The following is a 13,076-nucleotide window of genomic DNA, read 5'->3' on the forward strand; positions in this document are numbered from 1 at the left end:
AGTGACGGTGATGTTTTCACTTCATATTGAATTGAACGAGCTTTTTTTCTTTGTAGCTTGATCTGTGTGTTGCTGTAGCTGTGTGCGATGTTAAGTGCAGCTTTATTTTCATACGATCTCTGTCTCAGTTACAGATATCAGAAAATGGATTGGAGAAGGAACCTGCCACAGAAGGAGGCGAGGTTCCTGGTTCCAAACTGTAGGGATCGGGGTACAGTCCTGAGAGCTGAGGGAGGGCACCCAAAACCCATGGGTGCTGATAGGGTGGCCCCAGAAGCCATACAGCCTGTGGCCCTGATCTCTGTGTGCCTGGCAGCACCTCCAGAGCCCTGCTTGCCTCTGCCGCTGCCATCGGTGTTGTGGTGAGGTGTATGAGAGCCCCTGTGGCTTGGTTCCAAGGAACATTTCAACCAGAGGTTGGACGAAAATTCTGTCATGGTGGATAGGAGTGCTTTTATCTTGTGTGTTTGTTTTCTACAAGAAGGAATTGTGATTATTTCTATCTCAATGGTTATTCATGGAGTAGTTACTTTATTAGATGAAGCCTTGTTGAGGAGGTTGAAAACAGACGACTATAAAAACATATTTTATTGTGATATGAACTTGACCTATTTCTATTAGTGTAAGCTGAGCAAGTGTTTATTTTACCTGAAGGAAGGTAGCCATTTGGAAAATGAAGACTGAAGAACCTTGAGAAGACTGGTTTTTGCCCCTCTGAAGTGTGCAAGCTGGTGATCGTGTGCTGTTCTTCTTTAACCCTGCTTTGCCTTATGTTATAAATGAAGCGGGGGGGGGGGGGGGGATTGAAGTTGGGGGGTTGTTGTTATGTACAGAAACACTCTGATGTTGTTCCTTCCTCTAGTTCTTGTTGTGATAAAGGTAATAAACATAACAGGAGATGCAATAAATCAGAAAGCCTTCCGGGTCAGTTGTGTATGATGGAGGCTACCTTTAACAGGGCAGTTCCCTGGCCAGCTGGGAGCAGGCCTGATGTCAAGGGAGTTCCTTGTCACTGTCGCATCACATAAAGGGGATGAGCTCTTTGTTGGCTCTGTGGTTCAGACTGGAAGTGAGAGGAGCTACTTTCTCAAAACTCATTATTTTCTGAGCTTAAAATGTCTCTGAATCAATTAAAATAAGGATTAGATCCTAATGAATATCATGCAGGATCATTTAACTGTGGGAAATGGGATAGATTTAGTTAACACCTGGAAAAAAATGTGTATTTCCATTATACACCAAGAGGAATGCATTTGGCACTGATCCTTTGGAAAGAAGGGTTTCCAAACCCTTTGGCACTGGTCCTTTGGGAAGAAGGGAAGTCGAGGTTGCATTTCAGAATAGCTGGTCCAGTTCTGAACCTTCAGTTCGAGCACTGTCCAGAACTGCCATGTGTAGTGCAAGACTTGGTGAAAACCCAGCTCTGGCTGGGGGAATTGAGGATGATTTTTATTAAGCTTGATATAGGAAAGTAACTTGGCTGAATCTGCTGCAGAAGTTGACTCACACGCCATATGAGGGTGTTTGTCTTAACATATGCCTCCTCACTTATCTAATGTTGATGTCAATGATTTGTTGGTTTCCATACCATGTTTCCCAGTTTTCTGTTTGTTTCCTTCCTGTCGTAGCAGTAGACCCAAAACATTTTGACATTTTTCTCAAATAAATTATCTCTGGTCCTGCCAGAAATTGAGTCAAGTCTTTTTGTATAGTACGTCATTTCACTAGATTTCTCCAATTAGATTTTGACTTTTAGGTAATGCATTATTTCTGCTCATTTTAATTCATTTTTTATTGCCTGAGGATTTGAGAACAGAACAATTTCACTTTCTTTGAGGGAAGTGATGTCTGAGTCAAAACTACATCCCTAAGTGGTACTTATGACAGATTCCTGTCTTTGAGGATGCTGTTAATAAACTTTAGCTTTTTGCACTTAGCCTTCTTTTTGCCACCTTGATTTTATGTTTGACTAAAAATATGCTTCCTCTGAATCTTGTGCATCGACTCTAAATTTTTTCTTTTGGCAGTAAGAGGATGAAAGTGTAAAATTTTTAAGCACTTGAAATGTAACCAATATATCAATTCTTAACAGACTTTACCTGACTTATGGTGGGGAGTTTCTCTTAGCAGAGAGAAAAATGCTGTCTAAAGCATTCTTCTGATTTAATAATGGGGGAAAAAAAGGGGGAAATGATGCATTAGACTTGGGGATGCAAAACGAGAGGGTGTTTGGGGGGTATAACATATAGTGACCGGGTGTTCACTGAGCTGCTCAGCAGGTAGAGCGTAGCAGGTTGCCTCAGGACAGCTGCGTGTCAGCAGCAACTCACGGAAGGTCACTCCTTGCTGTGTCTCTGCAGTGAGGGCTGTAGTACCGTGTCCCCTTTTTTTAAGTGTAAGAGTATGAGTACTCCCAATGTTGGCTTAAGTTGCTTTGCATCAATTAGCGCAAAGGGGACTGGAGTCTGACGGCAGGTGGGAATGCCAAGGGGACGTAGGACATCAGGCAAGTGGAATAAACCAGTGTGGGAAGGAAGGTTCGCCTGCAGGGAACAGGCTGGGGAGGCACAGTCTTGAACAGGTCGACTTTGTCTTGGATTCCCTTCTTCTGCATAGTCAGATATTGCATGACCTATTTATGGTGAGTGTAACAAGGTAGAGGAGGTTTTGAGTCACTAATCTTGTTCTTTCTCTCCTTAGTGCGTGTTTTTCCTTTTTTGTGATCCTTATTTAGTTTTTCATTGTTTATTTACACTGCCATTGTTACTTCATGAATTCTTTAAATCATTGCCTATCTAGAGGGGAATCTGGACAGAATTAGTCTTGCAGCTTTAAGTCTTGCTGACAGGAGGAGGGAAGAGCAGAGCTTTTGTCCTTGAGAGAAATGCAGGAACTGTGGCCATTTGGAATCAGACAGACGTGGTCGGCCTGGAGGGAGATGTTTTTATAGAAGTGCTGCGTGGTCTGCTGTGTTCTGTATCTGTTGGAACTCCTTGTACCTACAGAATCTCTTCTGGGAGACTAGGATCCCCTATGCCATTCTGCACTCTTGGCAGGCAGGATAATTGTCTTGTATGTGTGTGATGGAGGTGTGTGCAGAAGTCTATCGTAGGCTTCTTTCCATGTTTTGAGGTCTTGCATTTGGATTTTCCATGGGACAGAAAAAGGGCAGTGCTTTCTGTGTGAATCTGAGCTAACAAAAAGTGATGGAGAACAGACTGGATGTGTTTCCCTGTGCTCATTCCCCACGGAGAACCTTGAGTGGATTGCCATTTCCTCAAATATGTTAATGGCTTGCATGCACCCTTCAAACTAATTTTCCACTTGATTTTCCTGCCTTTCATCAGAAGCAGGTACTGGAGGTAGGGAGGGGCCCATTAAATCTGGATGTCGGTAAGTTTCCTTAAATTCCTGGTCAGAATGGGGCAAAGAGAGAATCTGAGGTGACGGATTATGGTTTTATGGCAGTGAAGCAGGAGAAAAAATGACTTCTAAACGGCATTTTTATTCACAAGAATGCTTTTTGGTTCCCTTTCCCTTCATTCTGGTATTTCATTTTTTCTCTTATTTATTGAAAGATTCAATGTAGCTGGAGTAAGTTGTCTAAAGAAAATGGGTTGTTTTAAGAAGAACAATAGTTATATCAAGCAAAAGAAATAGAAGTTATGACTGGTTGCACATGCCTCGTAATTCTAGATATGATCCTTGCAGTGCAGAGTACATAAGCACTTGAATGTCAGTGTATGCCTGTATGTTCAGGATACAAGTTGGAATTTGCCTTTTGCCAACTACTTTGATAGTAAAAGTGGTTTATTTAACTTACTACACAAGTGGGTACGAGTGTGGCTGAAGCATGTTTACTTCTCTCTTCTCTACTACTGAATGCTCAAAAATATTTTTGGTTGGGACTTTATCCTATCCTGATTATGGGACTTTATCCCAATCTGGGGTGAATCCATCTTCGTTTTCTTAGTAGTAGGTGGCTCAGCCTTCATATTCCTTACTTGAGTTGATGATAGGAGACAGAACAGCTTGAGCTGATATTTTGGGGCTGGGGAAGGAGAGGCACGGTAGCTCATTGAAGTAGTTGTAATCTGCAGCGTCTTAAAAAGAACAGAACTAATACTTATCGACAGATACTTATTTTTTGTTTTGTTTCCCCCTTTAGGGAATACTGTTGTGCTGAGGAAGAAAACAACTCCAACCCCCTCCTCCCCCTTTCCTTGCCTGAATTAGAAGCTCCAGGAATGTGCTAATTGGCGGCGGCCTCTTCAAAAAGGTAAGAGGCAATTGTTATTTGCTCACTGAGGTGTCTTGCCTGTTCGGTTCCTCTTGCAAAGAAGGGTGATGTTAGAAGAGGCTTGTCTACATAAAGTCTCCGGGTTAACATGGGTTGCTCTTCCTTTGCCTTTTAACAGTCTGATGCAAGCAAAATATTTGTGCACTTTGTGCTTCGCTTCGTTGTGCGGGATATGGTCCCTCATGAAAAACTGGAAGATGAGATAGATTTTTAAATACTTGTGGGGAAAAAATAAATAATGTAACTCTTGTACTGTGGACTGATTAACTAAGTCTTTGAATATTAGCTTAGATGAGAAGATACTGAGTTAGGTCTAAAGAAGCCGAGTTGAAAAAATATAATCTCATTGAGTTTTTCTTCTTATTTTTTAACTTGGTTGTCTTTTCTGGGGTCTTCAGTGGTTTCATGGCTGCTTGTACCACAGGCAGATAAGATATGAACGAACACCAGCTCCATATCTGAACGGTGTTTTGTGAAGAGTTGCGGACAGGCGGTAATTCTGTACCTCTCCAGACTTAAGGTTTTGGGCAGAAGTGCAAAATATGGTGGGTGAGAATTCAAATCAAGTACCTTTTTTGTAGTATCTCCAAGCAATTACATTTTGCAGTTACATCTTATGATGCAATCCACGTCAGTCTTTCCATTTCCAGACATAAAATTTGCAAGGGTGTATGTGCGCTGTAATTCATAGAGCATAATGGGATGCTTGAGTAGACTGAAGTAAGCTGCTGGACAAATTGCATGTATATTTTAATACTGAAACTCAGCGTTTAGATTTGTATTTCTTCAGGAGGTAGCTGCAGTACTTTGAGATGACATTCTGACTCTGTGATCGAGGCACATGCTTCTTGTAGTGGAGGCAGTGTCTTCTGTTTAGACCTCAGCCTTTGCAGTTCAATTTGATGTCTTAGCCTAGCACTGAGAAGGAGTTTATGCGAGCTTGCTAGGTTCTGAATTTGGGAAGCCAATGCATGATGTATGTCTTTCTTCTAGATATGTTCTGTGGTACTAACCTTTGTGAAGGGTTTGGGGAGACATTGCAATGCAATAATGTCTTAAATTGTACCAGTGAGATTTGTCAGAGTTCATTTGTCAGACCCCTCAGACTGACTAAGTACACTAACTTATCAAGGATAAGCTGCAGACAGGTAATGTGCCTTGGGATGTTCTTTCTCATTCTCCATCTCATTCGTGATGGTGCAGAGGCAAGCTAAGTCTTTATTGAACGGCTGCTACCAGCTGCCTGGCTACCTTCTGCAATAAAGCTAATGACCTAATGGGCAAATGTTTCTTTGAGACCTTCAGTGGAAATGGAGACAAGGAGAAACATACAGACCAGCTAAAGGGTTCTTGAGGAGTTTGCAATTTCCCCAGGGCCCTGTCTATGTAATTACCTGTCTATCGCTTTGTCTCCTATCTTTTAATGCAGGAGGAGTGTCAGACTCCAGGCTGCTAATCTTTGTTACTATGGAAAGGCTGCTTACACTCCTCTTCTTGCACTTCAGAAATGGCAATCGCTGGTCCCCAGCTGGTTCTTTGAATTTAACTTAAAAATGGATGATAGCTTTTCTCCTTGGTGCCAGACTAAATAATGCAGCTGACTGCGCTGTTGCAGGCAGGCATTGCCTCTGCTGCTGACGCTGTGGTGTGTTGGGAGGACAAGCCCACAAAAGCTGCCTTGTAGCTGTTGGACCCGTTTTCCCCCAGACAAATCAAGGGCTCTAAAATTCCTTTTGAAACACAGAGTCTTGGGGCACACCGAGACGTGGGAGCCTTGGCTGAGCTGCAGGTGTGAAGGAAAGCTGTTGTTAAGATTCATAGCTCCAGCCGAGTTTTTGTACGGTTTCTGAATGCCTTCAAACTCCCTGGCTTTGGGGCTGTGGCACGCAAAAACTCTGCAAGCTGTTTGGTGGGATTGTGGACATCAGCTGTTGCTACTGCCTCCCACCAGCATGCGTCTCACGCAGTGATTTGCAGCGGAGGCAAGTTCTTCTGTCTTCTGTCTGTGCACAACCCCTCAGTCGACCCTTGGTCATTTCTCTGTGTCTGAGACATCTGTTTGTTCTTCTTAGACAGTGCTGGAAATCTGGAGGAGATTCCTTGCTTGCTGCTGTCCTCCTCCTTCCCCTGCATGTGCTTCCTGAGTTGCAATGTCAGGCAGATCATCCCTCCAAAGTTGTCATTTGGGAACGGCTCCAGCGCAAACACCTCGTCTGCATGCGTTCCTTTCTGTGTTAGCGAGGAGAGGGAGACAGTCCCCATGCTGGCCGGTAGTGGCCCTTTCCAGCTGCTGCAGCACCAGCTCACACGCCCAGGAAATGTGTTTTTAAGTCCCTTTGCCGTACCTTTGTAAAATGTCCTTTAACTGTCTTCAAATGCATGGTATTTAAGCAAGAGTCTGTATTATCAAATGCCGTCGTGCAGTCTGTATTCCTTGGGGTGAAAAGCTTTGGGAGGAAAGGCTGGGTGTGATACTGAAATTTGAGAACCAAAGCTAAAGGAAATTCTTGCCCATGTGTGAGACTAGAGCAGGGTCAGGAAAGGTGGGGGACGGGGAGGCCCCTGCCCTGGTTAGTGTTGAATGGGAACAGAGAGGAGGGCAGAGGCAGGGCAGGGACAGGGCAACAACAGATCAGGTTTGGCTAGTGGCCCGCAGCTTGTGGTGTTTGCGCATTTAATGCTGAGCTTTCCTTCCCCATCTTTAACTAAATGTGTGCAAAGATTGTTTTTGATCATTTTTTTGTTCCTTGAAAGAGCAGCCATATCTCCATTCAGATTGTTTCAGAAATCGTGTTCATTATCCATGCAGCTAGTATGATGATTTTGCACTGATTTTGAAAGAACTTCTGTTGTCATCCCCCCCTTCTTTTTTTGCCCTGTCATTTGCATCAATCTGAGCCATCTGCAAAGGAAAGGTGATACTGCTGCCGGCTAGCATTTCAGGTGGGTGATACTGGATGTTAAGCAGTGTGCCTGTAATAAGTTACCTGTCAGTGGGAAACTTACCCTGTTTGTATTTCTCTTTTCATACATAAATCAAGGTCATAGTTCTTGTGTCTTTGTAGAGCATTTCAACAAGGTATTTGTTTCAAGTCTTTTTTTTTTTTTTTCCCCCCTCCTAATCCTTTGAGAAGTTTTGGGTTAGGATTCAGTGACTGTACTCAGTAAAATGTAAATCCAGTAAGTGTCTATCAAAGCTTTATTGCACCTTACAAGAGGTTCTTCCAGAGTCCTGTTCATAAAGCCTTAACCTTCTCCCAGTTTAAATTGGGACTTTACCACTGCTTAAGGTCTTTAAGTACTTAATTAAATTCATTAAAGTTGAGTCTGTGCTATCTTGTTTTCTTTAAATTTCTGATTTTTTTTTTTTACTTCATGAAAGTTACATTTTTAACTTTTTTATTCTGGTATGGATAATGTTTAATCTTAAAAATCTTACTTGAGAAGAAGAGCAATTTCCAGCAGTGTTTTTAAGGATGCTTGTATGTCTAGAATGTGTTTAGTGAATTAAAATTCACAAAGCTGGATGCTTACTTTATACCTTCAACATGATAGTTTTACACATCCTAGACAGTTTTAAACACACCAAGTGGAGAATTCAGAGCTGAAATTAACTTGTTTTTTAAATCACTTCTTTCACATGCAAGTTCAAGAAATGTTGAGAAATAAAGCAAAAGTCTGGCATGTACAGGCACAAGAAGCAAGGTTAAAACTGTAGTAAGGGATATAATACTGAATTTTTTTATCCTCGGAGTTCTCTGGGCCAGCCCTTAGCTGAGGGTAGCTTTCACAGGTCCCCTGAGGTGAATAGGGTAGCAAATGGAGTTGCAGGGGAGAGGTAGTGAAAAGACAGCACAGGGTTGTTGCAGGGCATCTGTGGGTGCAGAGGGCTTGCAGGTGTTGTCTTTTGCATGTCGTGGAGCTATGGCCATGGTCAGTTGAAACCCCGCAGTTCTTGAGTGTTAGCAGAGCGAGCTCTGGTGCCCGCGACCCTCCTCCAGTTTCAGTGGTTACAGCCCGCCTGCCTCCATTGCCCTTGGTGCCGTGGTGCTCTGTGTGCCCGGTGGTTGAGCTGTTTGAGGTGTACAGGCTTACGCTGAATACACAACTGTGAGTGCACTTTGAGAGGCAGATGTTAGGTGGTGCGACGCGTTCCTGGGCCAGGGCCTGCCCTCCCCTGCTCGCCACCCTGGCGCGGTGCAGGTCGGTCACTGCTCAGCTCCTCAGCGCCCACACAGCAGGCTTGCAGGAATGCTTCTGGAGGCCTGCTGTCTGCCCTCCTTCGCCCCCTGTGCGGCTGTGTGCCCAGAGCTTGGAGGTGGCTTCTTGTGCTCTCTGAAGCTTCGCAGGCCTGCGAAGAGGAGCTCCAGCTGGAAAGACTCGCAGTGACTGCTGCAGAGCAGTGGGAGTACAATCCGGCAGTCTGCAGGATGAAGTTTTTGGAAAGAGCCTGTGGTGCTAATCCATAATCAGTGGCTGAGAGGAACAAAGTATAACGCATGGGTATTAGCGTAGGTGGCAGGTTTTGGTATGGCTTTTGCTTATATTATGTGTTAGTCTCTCAAAAAGAAAGCTGGAAGGCCAAATCGGATTTGAATGTTTTTGTTGAAGCTAGCAATGGAAAAAGACCTAGTTTGTTGCCTTGTTTGCTTACCGGTGATGACTGTTCTCTTCTCCTAGGGAACAACTCATCTTGGTACATATTGCTCCATCCTTCAGCTGTGCAAAGATGCCTGTGTGTTCCTTAGGTACATCAACAATTGGAGTGTTCAGAAAGATTTTAGGGGAGAAATTTTGCTGGCTTGTTTTTTGCTATTGGTAAGTATTTCTAAGTGAAAAATCCTTAAACAATGGTTTCAAAACCACGTTTCCTGGTGGTGTTTGTCTGCTCTCTACCATCTGCGTGGTTTAAGGTGTAGAAAACATGGTGCTGCTGCCAGGGAGCTGGGAGGCCTGGGTGCTATTTGGAGCTCTGGCGATGGTGCTGGGATCATTGATCTTGCCTCTTCCCCATGGGAAGACGTGCTAAAACCCTGTTGAATTAGCCCAAGTATTCCTGTACAGACCTGCCTTAGCCTCTTGTCAGATGTGAGACAGAAATCTGTGGGAAGCCATGTGTTTGTGAGGAAATTTTGTCTAGAAAATCCTGTACAGATTTGAACTGGCTGGGTAAATTTGTACTGGGAAATGCTTTGTAACATGTGGTCTGAAACATTTTTGATCTGGTGCTGATGGCCTTAAAAGCCAGATGAACCACATCACTGACTCATGGTCACTTACTACGCTGCTGTGTGATGTAAACCAGAGCTTCCTTTGGTGCCTTCCCACATACAGTGCTGTCTGGCTGGACTGTGAATTTCAGGCTTGTGCTTATACTCTACAGTTGATAACCTAAACATGCTCTTTTCTTGAAAGAGATCTTGTACATTTCTTGTAACTTAAATAAAAAGCTTCCAGTAATTTTGGTACTATTCTACCTATGGTTTACCTTTGTGGAAAAGGAAATACGACCTGTGTCTTGGGGTGACCAAAGAAATTTTATTTCCACATTTCCTCACTTCCTTCTCTCCCCCACCCCTTCCTCAAACTATGAGCTCATTATGATTTTAGGTCTAATGATCTTTCCGTCTTCTCTGTGATGGTTATCACAAAAGAAAAGATGCTTAACTTTTCAAGGAAGAGAAACAAAGAAAAGGGAAGGTTTTTAGCTTCCCAAACACCTTTTGGATATTTGTGACATTCATAAAATCAGTTGAACAGAGATGAAAACTAGGTATACGAAAAGAAGCACTGTTTGCCAGCAAAATGAGCAGCTATATTTCAGTCTTCAGATGCTTGGCTAAAGAACAGTAACATAAGCTTTTTTGCTGCTAGAAATTGAGAATTTGGCCGTAATATGCAACTGTAAAATCTGTAGGCATATAGTGTAGCAGAAGCTGTCTTTATTCATATACAGCACATGGTATTTGGCTTGGGAGAAAGTTCTTCGCTCTCGAAGAAAGTCGGGGATTCTGTGTGGAACTGGCTGCTGTTTGTGCTTCATATTTAAAAGTCTGTTTTATTCCAGAAAGACAATAATGGGTGCTATTGGTACTGTTTTCTTTTTTTTTTCCTTGTTCCCAGCAACCCACTGTATTTACCTGGCTGTCGTCTTTCCATGCTGTTTATTTCTAAGCTTGTGATCATGATTACAGTGAGAAGTAGATGAAATTCATCTGTATATTCCAGCAGGGAAACTGAACCTTTCATGACTTCAACCTGTGGGACCTTTCCCTCCTCACTTCTCTATAAAAGTATTTGTGATATGCTCAGAGCAGTCTTGGGGTGACAATCTGAATTGCCTAATAAGATACTGTTGGTTTAGGAAGAACGGGGAATAAAAGGAAAGGGATGGCAGTATGCAAGTGGTGGTTCACCAGTGTCACGTTAATAGAATCCTCAAATCAAGTGCTCATTCACTTTAACCAGAGGTTAATTAATCAGAGTGAGTAGATAAAATGATAAGCTGCCTTTAATGAAGTGAAGCAGCTTTATTAGCAGTAAGCAAAATGCAAAATATTTGGTCTCTGGCACATGTGGCTATCACGGGGGACTGTGCTTTGCCACCAGCTTTGGAGTGCACTAGCCTTTTTCTCGCTGCACTCTGCGGGCTCTGCTGTCTGCGTGTGAGTCTGTGGCCAATTCAGAACGCAGGAGATCGAATCAAATGGGAAGTAGGTATAACATTTAAAAACAGAAAAAGTAATGTTCCTCACAGATCGATCTTCATGCTAGAGACCATCATTTACCAACTTTCATGCTTCATTTGTTGATATTTTTCTTTGTAGAAAGCAGGCTTTACACACACACAGCAAGCAAGCAAGCAAACAACCCCCCTGCGTGGGTTTACAAGAGTGCTGCAGTTGGAAAGGAAGCAATATGATCCTGCCTGGGAACTGCTAGCATAGCCTGAAACCCGTCAGCAGTTACCTGCCAACTCGCAGTGTATGGACAGAAACGCACCAGGGAGGTGCTACCTGTGTCTTTAGGTGGAGGGCCAAAGCCTGCCTGTCACTGGCTATTAAACCGAAGCAAATTTGCTTACTCTTGTTCAAACGATCTTCAGTCCTCAGCAGTGCATCTGTGCCGTTGTGGTGTTCGCCAGTGTCTCTCCCGAAAAACTGTAGAAGCCATCGAATGTGTGTCAGTGTGCCTGGCAGAGCAGGGCTGTAATAGCAAATACCCACAGAGTCGAAGATGAAGTAGATGAAAAAGAATGCATGTTTATGAAGATGCAGGTCTCTGGAATGCTGAAATCATTTACTCTGGGCTAAGATGAATCGGTTTAAATGTCTACGTTTCAGCTTAAAATTAACTACACTTATGACTAGATATAAAGATTGTTTCTCACGTACAACTCAGAATAGCAGTTGGTTCATGAAAGTCACCTCACAGGTAAACCCATTACAAATTAGGTATGTGGTAAGGTTACTGTACTTGTGTGATCTGGAGAAGTTCAGCTGGTAGACTTAACATGACTTGATGATAGGATGCTAGCAAGTAATTTGTCTGCCACCAAGCTCACCCATCCCCAAGCCTGTCCCTAACAGAGCCTGCTTCCCACTGCCATTCGGGTGTCCGTTCCTCCACCCCAACAGCTCTCCCAGTTGGACAGAGTAAGTGGTCTTGCATGCGTAAGTTGAAAGGTTGAATCCACGAAGCAGAGCATGTTGCTATAGAGGGAAACTCTCAAATGGCTGGTGAGAATGATATGGGGAAAAGGTACTGAGATCCTTGAAAGCACACTGGCAATTTTTGTCTTTACTGTAAAGTGACCTAGTACCCAGCTTGTGAAGGAAAAGCTACTGGTCAGGTGAGGTTGCAGTTACCAGCTGTGGTGATGCTCTTGCTGTACTCTTTAGGAACATAGCGTGCTACTCTACTTACTGCAATTGCAGTGCAGTTGTTGTAGCATGCCTTGAGTCCCTTTTCGGTTTTCTGCTTGGATTTTTTGTTCTAATTACTCTGTGTTGTGAGTCTCAAAGCTTCAGAAGTGAGATTTCTGGATATGTAAAATAGAGTAAGAAATCTTGGACCTTGCCTTTATACTGAAAGTATGAGGTTAATCTAGCACCTTCTGAAAACCTTGTAAATATTTGACTGGCTCTTTGGCAACACTGCTGAACTGGTTGATTAATGCTTAATGTGAGAGTGTTTCTGAAGCATGCGGCTTAGGTCGGGGCTGAGGCTCAGGGTGCAAGCAGCAGTTGCATGTGAAGACATCCCATCTGTGCGCCCTGTTGCCCATTCTCCAGGACTGCCACCCCCGAGACATGCAGGCAGGAGGAGTTGGGTGACACAGTGGTGTCCGCTCTGGGCAAAGTCAGCTGAGCCTATTTTGGCAGTGGTGACATTGGTTTGAGCTGTCCTGGCTGACTCTTTCTGCCCTGCTGCTTTTGGCTGGTCCAGCAACAGTGTGGTAATCCCTGACTTCCAAGTGATGGTGAGCATCTGAGTCTCTAATATTCTACAGAGCATTTGGATATGGAAGACTTCTGCATATATAGAAATGGCACCAGCAGGCAATTGTTAGTAACTGGTCACCGAGGAGGAGTACCCCAGAGGTTAGTGACAAATCTGGAGATGAGCATGTTAAAAAAAAAAATATGGTAGCTTCTGATACCTGTCATAGCTTGATGATTTAACAGTACCCCTTCTTGTATTGTATTGCTGCAAATGTTCTGAATGAACGTTTTTTTGGCATTGTAAAGTTAGCAGACAGATTAAATAGAAAAAT

The 13,076-nt window shown here is 43.4% G+C and overlaps 1 protein-coding gene across 16 annotated transcripts in view; it reads left to right on the top strand.

The window, feature by feature from the left end:
* ZMIZ1 (zinc finger MIZ-type containing 1) overlaps nt 1-13,076 on the top strand; it is a 353,591-nt gene that overhangs the window by 50,359 nt on the left and 290,156 nt on the right. For all 16 annotated transcript variants that reach the window (XR_013953115.1, XM_080598347.1, XM_080598336.1 and 13 more), the window contains exon 2: nt 4,169-4,279. The gene's annotated coding sequence lies outside the window, so the exon portion shown is untranslated. The remainder of the gene's footprint in view (nt 1-4,168; nt 4,280-13,076) is intronic.

The sequence above is a fragment of the Anser brachyrhynchus genome (assembly GCF_964034855.1).
Source record: "Anser brachyrhynchus genome assembly, chromosome: 6".
Lineage (NCBI taxonomy): Eukaryota > Metazoa > Chordata > Aves > Anseriformes > Anatidae > Anser > Anser brachyrhynchus.